At 48.2% G+C, this 9,409-nt stretch overlaps 1 protein-coding gene across 4 annotated transcripts in view; it reads left to right on the top strand.

Moving 5' to 3' along the window:
• Positions 1-5,064: 5,064 nt before the first annotated feature.
• LRRC8D (leucine rich repeat containing 8 VRAC subunit D) overlaps positions 5,065-9,409 on the top strand; it is a 122,782-nt gene continuing 118,437 nt past the window's right edge. For 2 of the 4 annotated variants that reach the window (XM_039221841.1, XM_039221838.1), the window contains exon 1: positions 5,065-5,302. The gene's annotated coding sequence lies outside the window, so the exon portion shown is untranslated. Of the gene's footprint in view, positions 5,303-6,079; positions 6,163-8,314; positions 8,334-9,409 lie in introns of those variants that run through there. The other 2 variants (XM_039221839.1, XM_039221840.1) reach the window with 2 other exon arrangements.

Raw genomic sequence — 9,409 nt, 5'->3', positions numbered from 1 at the left:
CTCAGGTCACTGTCTCAAGGTTCATGGCTTTGAGCACCACATCGGGCTCCCTACTGTCAGCGTGGAGTGGGGTTTCAGGTCCTCTGTCCCCTTCTCTGCCCCTCCCCTGCTCTCTCCCTCCCTCCCTCTCTCTCTCAAAAATAAACACCAAAAAAATTAAAATGAAAAAAATGTTGATGTCCATTGTCCAGCAGAGAGGGGGAAATCAGTGATATAGGAGACTTGCTGGAACCGTCATTTGAGATTGGATGAGATGGGGTACAAAAGTAGAGAAACGGGCTTTCACTAAGAACATAGAGAGCCCATCCCTAGTGGTGGCCAGGGACATGGGTACAGATCCTCACAGAGTTAAATTTGGTGTTTTTTAAAATACTTAAAAAAAAAAAAAAAAACAACAACTTCCCCAGTGAAGAAAACACAGTCTGGGGCTACCAAGGAGCGCTGGCTTGCCTAAAGAGACAACCGTAATTTTTTTCACTCTATGAATCCATTTTAGAAGGGATAGGTCCACTTCTCCTCATTGTGGGGAAGGCACATACCCTTCGTTTTTTTCTAGTTTCAATTTCACCATATTACTTCTAATTATAACAGTCTGGCAAATTCTCTTCCTCTTTGGACCTCGTATTACGTCAGTTCTCACGGAGAGTTCCCGCACCCACCCGCCCAGTTCTATTCCTCCACCCCTCGCTCTTCTCCTCCCTTGACCTGCTCATTTCTAGTCTCCAGCATTTTAATATCCTCAGCTGTGAGGAAAGAGGACGATTTGCTTTCTGCCTCCAAGGTGGAGAGTTTAAATAAGTCAAAGTGAAATGGTTTAACCCATGTAAAACAATAGAGGAGGAAAATGGGAAGTGGGACAGAGGAAAGAGACTACTGAGTTTTCATTTGCTTTGACTGAGCCCCTACTCTACCATTTCAAAGCACCATATGCCTATGAGCTCCCCCATGTTGCCTACTCTGTCAGCTGTAGAGTTTATAGTCCCAATAGATTAAGAAATTGGGTCACATTTATGATATATGGACACACTTATCATAGGTAACATTTACTGAGCAGTGCCTATGTTCTAAGGCACTTAGCTAAGCCCTTCCCACGTGTCACTTAGTCCTCAGACTCACAATAACTTGAGTTATTATTAACAAATACATATTGTGTATCATCCTCTCCATTTCAGAAACCCAGAGAGATGAGTGAAAAAGAGGCTCCAATAACGTGAAATTTTGTAGCCCTTCACCTCTTCGGCATTACTGCCACTTTCCAAGCAAATATAGTCTGTATTGATTTATGTGTGGTTCTGCAGGTGTATCCCGACTTCGCCCTGTGCCCCAGGGCTATTCTTTACTTCACAAGGAATTCATCATGGTATTATTCATAAGCTACCCCAGTGTATTTGGGATCAATTTATAAAGCTTGACTTCCGTACAATATTTCAAAAGCATGTTTACAGATTATTGAAATTCATATTGCTTACCACATGTTGAGCATTCTAATAGGTGATTAAAAAAAAAAAAAGGAACAATGCAAACTTATTCCTCAAAGGAGCTCAGATGCTTCTCTATAGGGAAGTCAGTTATTCATTCAATCATTCAGTATCACTGAGTGCCTCAGGGCATGCCAAGCGCTATAATTTAGGTAAGCACAAATCAACCTAGAATTAGAATACTTGCCAAAAGAGAGATGCATATACAATGGCCTTTATCTTCAAAGGTCCTTAAAAGACGATATTGTAAGTGCTTACCTCTAGAGCCACTTAAGGGCTGTGTAAACTTGAGCTAATTTCATAACCTCTTCAGGCCTTTGCTTCCAGTCTTAAAAAATGAGGCTAGGAACAGTATCAACCTCCAGTATCACTGCTGTGAGGACTAAAAGCGAACATATGTAAAGTACTTAGAGCAGTGCCTGGCCCTTCCTAAGCACTGCAGATACGGATTTACCATGTGCCAGAACAGTTGCGGACTCCTGACTGTAACAACTCAGCAAAGGATAGTAGCTGCCCCATGAGTTCTTGTTGAACAGAACCTCTTGAAGTCTGTTTCCCCCACCTCATCCCTGTAGACATACCTAGAGTAACCTCCAATTCCTTTTCTGTCATATTCCTTAATTTTGAATCCAATGTTAAATCAGTTATTGTCCTTCCCTGCCTCCTTCCCATTTGTTTTCCTTGGGGAATAAAAAAAACTGACGTCTTTTTTTTTTCTTTTAGTGTTTTTTTTAAACATTTTTTAAATTTTTTTTAACATTTTTTATTTATTTCTAGGAGAGAGAGAGAGAGACAGCGTGAGCAGGGGAGGGTCAGAGAGAGAGGGAGTCACAGACTGAAACAGGCTCCAGGCTCTGAGCTGGCAGTCAGCACAGAGCCCGACGCGGGGCTTGAACCCACGAACCGTGAGATCATGACCCAAGCGAAAGTCGGACGCTTAACCGGCTAAGCCACCCAGGCGCCCCTTAGTGTTTATTTTTTAGAGAGAGAAACTGATTCAAGTGGGGAAGGGACAGAGAGAGGGAGACACAGCATCTGAAGCAGGCTCCAGGCTCTGAGCTGTCAGCACAGTACCTGACACAGGGCTCAAACTCATGGACCGGACCATGAGTGAGATCATGACGTGAGCCAAAGTTGGCTGCTTAACCAACTGAGTCACCCAGGTGCCCTGAAAAGCTCATGTCTTTTTATTCCCAGACCATCAGAGTGATCTTTCATTACTTGTTATTGGTAGAGCTCTTACCAATTTTGCCTTTAAAAATGTTTTCATTATTTTTCTTATTACCAAAAGTAATATGCATTCAACATAAAAACAATGCAAATGCACAGAACTTTGTAAGAAAACGCGAATGGCCATGACAATCCCATAGCCAGAAATAACCACTGCTAACTGCTCATTATATATGCTTCCAGAGTTCCTCTAAGCATATGTGTAATAGCATGTATGGCTTGAGGCCAAAGATGCAAATATAAATGGGATCACCGTATCCATACTGTTCTGCAGTTTGCTTTTTTCACTTTTTGAACGTTCTTCCATGCACAAACAGATCTATCTTATTTATATTAGTGGCTACTTGGTTTCCTTTTACAGATCTAGTATAGCTTGCTTAAAGTTTCCTACTGGATTGTTAGACTTGTACACCATCACAGGCTTTTGTTATTACAAACAATGCAATAAACACCTGTATGTGTATTTTTATACACAGGTACAAATACTTCTGAAATATATAATTTTTACATATATAAGCCTGAAGTATTAATTCCTAGATGTAGACTTATCTGGTCAAAAAGAACACACATATTAATTTTTTCCAAAATTACCAAGTTGCCTCCAAAAGGATTGGCCTGATCTGTACTCATAAGCGTACGTGAAGGCCTGCTTCTCCACATTTGACAGTTTTCTAAGTATTACTTTTTTTTTTCTCAGTTTATACCAATCTTGAAATCCTATTTCTCTCAGACCTAGAATCATAGTTCAAAGGCCAGGGAAGATCAAAACGTGGAACAGAGTGTTTTTACAAAAGCAACACATTCCAAGTCAGTTACAATAGTGGGATGTTTTCAATCAAACTATTGCTCCACTAGACGTTAACGGTTTTAAAAGTGTTCTAACCTCCCCGAGGAGCAAATCTGGTTCTGTGATTAAATCGCTTAGTGCGTAGCCCCTGCCCTCATACCACCTCCTTCTTGGCTGGGTGTGTGGAATCGGAGAGGCTGCTAGTAAGAGGGACAGGGCAAGGAAAGTGAGAGAGCAAGCGAAGGTCAGAAGGGTTCAAAATCTAGTGTCATGTAACTCTGCTAGGACAGTCCCTCGAGTGTGCTCTGGACCTCTGTTCATGCTCCTCCCTGCCACGATTGGTTTTCTTCACTTCCGGGGCCTGATCTACAAGGGCTCACTTTCCAGCCTCAGTTCTATCACCCGCTTCTCTCAGAAGCCTTTCCTGAAACCCTAGAAAACCACTCTAAGGCCTGGCTATAGCCTCTATCCCAACACACACCTTCCTGAGTACCTGTCACATTTTGTGCAGCCTGTTTACACAGAGCATTGGAACGCTGAGTAAATGTGGACTGAACATTCACTGACATGGGGAGACCTTGACAGAGATGAGACTTTCCATTGTTCACAGAAATGGATGGATTCAGGAAAAAGGAGATATTTAAGTATTGGGCTGGAACGATTTGTCTTGTTATAAAGCATCAACTCCAAACACCCCTCCTGGCTTTATTTCTTTATCCCCGCTTCTCCCCACCCACGAGAAACAGGGGAAATGCATTTCAAGCGTACAACAAAAACAAGAGGGAAAACTACCAGGCTGGGAAACAGAGGGGGCAGCCTTAGCAGGGCAGTCCTTAGCAGAGGGCAGCCTTTCACCTGGCTGCTTCAGACCCAAGACAAGTTTGGCAAAAAGGAATGGGGAGAAAAGAGCAGGCTCGGATTAACACAAGCAGCGACTTTCCAATATATCTTTAATAGCAGAGACGGAACAAATGAATTTGGGAAGCTATTCGTGCCAAGATAAAGTTTGTGAGTGCCCCAAATACGGGGCAATTACTTTCTCCTTAGAGACTGCTTAAAATGACTTTTTCGCAAATTCCCCCCTACCATGTCATTGCATTTCTCCCCATGTCTTCATGTCAGAGTTTTAGTCCAAAGGACAGACCCAGGAAGGGCGAAGGTTGCTGACCTTGCCCCGCTCCCGCCAGGCGACAGCGACTGCCTGGCTCCGCGCCCTGCTCAGGCAGGCGTTTGACAGGTAAGTCTTCAGGCGACAGCGATCGTCCCCGCCCCATGCACCTGTTCGGCGGCTAGCAGCCTCCCGCCACGCACCCCCGACCCTGGGCCACCTCGCGGGCCGCTAACCCCCGCCGGGGAGCGCGGCCCGCCACGGAAGCGCCCCGACCCTCCGCGGGCGCGGCAGGGCGGCCGGGGGAAAGTGCTCGCCGTCACATGGAGGCCCCGGCCAGCCCCATTGGCTGTGGCCGAGCCAGTCGCGGCGCTCGCTGGCTGCGGTTGGTCCCGGAGCTGCAGCGCCTGCACGGGCCCGGAGTCCATGTTACGCTTTGTCTAATTCCCCCCGTTACAGAGTCATGTGCTGCTGCTCCCGTCGCCGCCGCTGCCGCCGCCCGTGGTGCCCCGGCTCCTCCGCCGCGCTTCGAGGTGGCAGCCGCGGGCGGGGCCTCGGGAGCAGGGTCCAGGGCGCCGCGCGCCTTCGCCGCCCCGGCGCGTCCCGGTGCAGCCGCCGCCCGCCGCAGGTGATGCCGCCACCTCCCGCCTCAGCATAAGCCGTGGCTCGGCGGCCAAGCTGCCCGGACTGCGCCCCAAGGTTGGTGCGAGCCCCGCCGGGGCCGGGGCCGCGCAGGTGGGAGCCGCGCCGCCGGAGCAGGCGTCCTGCCCCGCGGCCGGGAACTCGCGGCGAGGGGCACGGGCGGTGGGGGGCGGGGGCGCGCGGGGCTCCCGTCTGCGACCGCCCGGGCCCGGAGGGTGGTGCCGCTCTGGGCAGCAGGAGCGGCGGGCGCCGCCGATGCGCCGGGCGCGGGCGGTGGGCCCCGAGAGAGAGGAGAGTGTGGACTGCCTCCCTGCAGCTCCCCCTCGCGCGCGCCCCCTCCTCTCGCCCCCGTCCGCGCAGTCGGGAGGGCGGGGAGACCCGGGTTCGGCTCGGCCGATTCTTCCCAGAGGTGGGTGTTCGGTGTCTGGCCTTGCTGGCCGCGAGCCCAGAAGGTGAGCCCTTTAACTTCTCCAGAAACGCCTCCCCCTCGCCTGCTTCCCGCGCCGGGTGGGCTGGGCGGGGAATGAGGGCCGCGCCCCGCCCCCCGCGCCGGAGGGAGGGAGCGGGGGGCCCGCAGGTGCACCCTGCCCGCCGCGGGCCATCTCCGGGTCGGGTACCGGTATAATCCGCTTCTAGCTTGTTTGAAGGCGTGGGCACTTGGGAACTGGACTTCTGCTCCAATCCTGGCCAGGGGCTTGGGAAGGAGCATTGGGGGAAGTTGCTTCCTAGGAGGTTGATAGAGGCCTTCCTCCTAATGTCCCCCCTCATTTGGGGTCTCCCGTGGGGGTAAAGAAATCAGGGTTTGGGAGAGGGCCGTTTTTTGTTTTGTTTTTTTGTTTTTGTTTTGTTTTCTGGGTTGTGTTTCTCAAAAAGCCAACCGCAGTGAAGGAGACCTGCCGCAGGTCGAGGCAGGAGAGGTAGGTCCCTGCTGGGGTGGAAGAGGTGGGATTTGCGGTCCTAGTGGGTACGCGGCTGGGGCTGGGGGTTGTGTGGCAGAAGGTGAGGAGGTGAGGCTTCAGGAAAGAAAAAAAACACTAACGTGTGAGGGAGCCAGCGCTCAAGAGGTAGGCAGAGAGATGGGGAATAGATACTGGGGAGTCCTAGGCAGTTGGGGGGCCCAGCTTGAGCTACTTGGGGCCCATACTTGGCTCCTTCTGCTTTGCACATTTCCTCCTTTCCTCCTTGAATTGCAGAAATATTTCTTGTTGGGCAGATCAAGCTGTGAGGATCTATTTTGAAAGAGATACCTGAGTAAAAGGAGAGCAGACTGCTGGAAACTTTCCTCAGCTTTGATAATGAAATTCCATTCAGGCCGTGCTTATTGAGCACCTATTTTGTGTTCTGTGCTGGACTTCGGAAGAGTCTGGACAGGCAAGGAATTCCTGTCTGCTGTTTCGTGAGGTAATGGTGAGGGCTGTTTGCCTCATAAACAACCAAAGGGCACTTCCAAGTGCCAGGAATGGCAGTGATTCAGACCTTCCCCACCAAAGCTTCTGGGACCCCTCACCCCTGTTCTTTACAGACCCGTGGGAAGAATCCTGCACCATAATAGTAAAGGAGGTCTTTAGACAGCATTTCACTTTACTGTCCAGAAATACTGGCCAGACTCCTGCCATCAGCTAGGAAAGGGTTAGAGTCATCACTTCGTCTTCCACATCAGTTGATTAAAACCCTGTTAAAATGCAAAAGCAAGAGAGGAAAGATCCTGAGACAGTTGCAAGAAGGATCCAGCACAGTTGATTTGGAGTGTTTGGTCTCCGTAGGTTATTTAGGGAGCGTCCTGTAAAATGATTAGGTAATCCATGGAGCTGGAAAAAAAAAATGCAAATCTTGAACTGGCATGGTTTACTTACATATTTGAACATTTTATCTTAGGTTTGTCTTGTTTTATTGAGGGTGTGTGAGTGTGTACTTTGTTGATTAAAACTTAACACATTAGAAGGTTGGAGAGGGAGGTGTCCTTAGGTGACCCGGTCCCCCAGTCTCTTCTGTTACCACGTTGAGTAGTGTATGATGTAACGGTTAAAGCATTGAGCCATAGTCAGATTTTTCTCCTTGCCAAGGTTTACAGGGTTTAAAAAACTTGATCAGAAGTCTGCCTTTTCCCCTTAATTTTTATATTGTGATGAGGTTATTTTGCTTAATTTTACAAAATGTTGATGTGTTTGTCATGTTCTGGTAGCTACACTGTGTTGGCAGCTATATGATGGGAGCAAGACCTGGTTCGATCTCAGTAACAGGTAAACTGGCACCATCTCCGAAGAAGTCAAAGTTTTGTTCAAACTGGGCACTCATAATCCCACATGTTCTTGAAATGGTAGTTGGTAAGGGATTTCACGTACTTTTCGCGTGTAATTGGAGCTGGTATTTGACATTCTAAGAAACACCAGTCAGTATTTATTGAGTGCCAGCAGCAAGCAGAAAACCAGAGGGGGTGTTGTGGTTTTTTAACAAGGAAGGAGAGGATTCTTGCACAAACAGAGGGCAGGTAAGACAGGTATAAGGTGAGGACACCATCAGAAGCAAAGGACTGCATTTTTCTAGGAGGTCGAGGAATACTGAAATAGATGGAAAGGGTATTTGGAGCCAGATGAAAGTATTGTGTGCTCTGGGGAAGGGGGAAGGAATGTGTTTTAGGGGAAGCAGTGAGCTTTGTCACAAGTTAAATACAGTAAAGAGGTTTGCCTGGCTGGAGCAAGGAACGAGACTGACGAAGGGAGGGGAGATCTAGTTAGTGGAAAACGTGAAGCACAGGTCAGTGATGTTAATCATTTGCCTCAAGAAGAGTGGTTCTCAACAAGGGGTGATTTTGCCTCCCAGCAAACATTTGGCAATGTCTGGAAACATTTTTTTGTGTCACAGCCAGGAGGCAGGTGCTGCTGACATCTAGTGGAAAGAGGCCAGGGATCGGGCCACACTTTGATCCTGCAATGCTCAGGACGTTCCACACGACAAAGAACTCTCCAGGCCGGCCGAAATGTCAGTAGTGCCAGGGTTGAGAAACCCTGCTCAAGACAGCAAACATTAAGGCCACCGTGACAAGAGGTTACGTCTCAGAATCGGCCTTGAAGGAGGTGGTTCTTGACCGGTGAGTGAGGATGTCAGGTTTGGGAAGCCAATCTAGGAGCCCTCAAGTGAGTAGGATCTGGGCAAAGCCTAATCAGAAGAAAAGGACATTTTCAAGAAGTCATGACAAATGAGTTAGCAGAACAGTATAATACTGGGTAGGAGGGGAATTGTGGACTCAGAATTGGAATGTTAGAAAGGTCCTGGTCTAACTTCTTTAGTACATTCTTGCACTTGCTAGGCAGCCTCTGTTTAAACACCCCTAGATGGGACGCCTGGGTGGCTCAGTTGGTTAAGCAGCCAACTTCTGCTCAGGTCATGATCCCTTGGTTGTTGAGTTCGAGCCCTGTGTCAGGCTCCGTGCTGACAGCTTAGAGCCTGGAGCCTGCTTTGGATTCTGTGCCTCCCTCTCTCTGCCCCTACCTCGCTCTCTCTTCCTCTCTCAGAAATAAATAAACGTTGAAAAGAAATTTTAAACACCCCTAGAAAGTACAGGGTACTCTACTTATGAAGACAGGTCATTATATCTTTGGATTCCATGTATGATTTTTATTTGAGCTGAAGACTGCCTCCTCGAAACTTTGTTTCATTGATTCTGTTCCTCTGGAACTTCCCACATCCAGAGGACAGCCCCTTGAATTCACAAAGACAGTACGATGTCTCCCTCCCCGTTTCTCAATGCAAAATAGTCAACTTCTTTTCACAATCCTGTGTGGGACATAGTTTCTAGATGTCTTTTTAGTTTGTCAGCATCTCTTCAGAGTAATGATGTCTGGAATTAAATACGGTAACTGAGGTGTGCCTGGTCGACAGAGAATAGGGTAGGATGGCTGTTTCCTAAAACCAAGGCATAAGCATCTACTTGCTGTAATTTAAATATAAACAGCTGTCTTTTTAAGTTTTTATTTATTTATTTTGAGAGATAGAGAGAAAGAGCGCATGCGCACAGAGGGGCACAGAGAGACAGAGACAGAGAGAGAGAGAGAGAGGAAGGGAGAGAATCTCAAGCAGTCTCCATGCTGTCAGAGCAGAGCCCAACGTGGGGCTTGATCTTGATCTCATGAACTGTGAGATTATGACCTGAGCCAAAATCAAGAG

The sequence above is a fragment of the Hyaena hyaena genome, unplaced genomic scaffold (assembly GCF_003009895.1).
Source record: "Hyaena hyaena isolate Hyena2069 unplaced genomic scaffold, ASM300989v1 scaffold_1025, whole genome shotgun sequence".
Taxonomy (NCBI): domain Eukaryota; kingdom Metazoa; phylum Chordata; class Mammalia; order Carnivora; family Hyaenidae; genus Hyaena; species Hyaena hyaena.
This window is presented reverse-complemented; position numbering and strand designations above follow the sequence as displayed.